This window comes from Quercus suber, unplaced genomic scaffold (assembly GCF_002906115.3).
Source record: "Quercus suber isolate HL8 unplaced genomic scaffold, Cork oak 2.0 scaffold_213, whole genome shotgun sequence".
NCBI lineage: Eukaryota > Viridiplantae > Streptophyta > Magnoliopsida > Fagales > Fagaceae > Quercus > Quercus suber.
In genome coordinates, this window is record NW_027069671.1 from 707,274 (window position 1) to 708,018 (window position 745).

A 745-nucleotide genomic window follows, 5' to 3' on the forward strand; every position below is an offset into this window, starting at 1 on the left:
GACAATGAGTTTTCAAAAAAAAAAAAAAAAGCACTTGACAATGCGATCAACCTTTAAATGTATTGAAATCGTTGAGTAAGAGACGTTCTTTTGACTCTGATGAAGAAAACTGATGCCTTATTGGCTTGAAGTTTCATCAATACTTCAATGTATATTTTTAAAAGAAAGAAAATAACATTTTTGTGTACTATAGACGTGTATGCAGTACGTCCTCTAATGCCACGGTTGTATTAGAAAACAAGAGTGCCTTTTCTCCTATTCTGAATCTGAAAGTAATTTTCACTTTACAGAAAACGTTTTCACCCTTCATTACTTGTTCCATTCTATTTCAAAGCCACGAAATCCTGTTTTCCCAGGCTGATGCGGCTATTGCTTCCGTGTGATAATTAAAAAGTGCCAGTTTGTAGAAGAGTAGCATTAAGCAAGGTGCAAAGTGTAATAACCACACACACGGGCACAGCCCCATTGGTGATCTTCAACGCTGGTAAATTTTTGAAGCTGTTCTAGTCCCACACCGAAAACGTACGAGGAACTGTAAAAATCATACATTTTTAGGGCCTTTGGGCTAAGATCAATTGTAGCATATGTTCTTATCAGTTTAATGTCTGATTCGTGGCCCATTGGATCACACAATATTAAGTTTATTTTTTATGGGCGAAGGTCCATAACAGTAGCTTGCACTATTGCACGGGCCTGGCAAATCTTTGTAATTGAAACACAATAATTATTTATTATAGGAACTAAT

General features: G+C 36.1%; 1 non-coding gene across 1 annotated transcript; it reads left to right on the forward strand.

Annotated features, from left to right (window-relative positions):
• The first annotated feature begins 543 nt into the window (after positions 1–543).
• Positions 544–745, forward strand: LOC112007507 (U2 spliceosomal RNA). Its single transcript, XR_002882481.1, has one exon. It is a non-coding gene; the product is annotated as a U2 spliceosomal RNA (small nuclear RNA).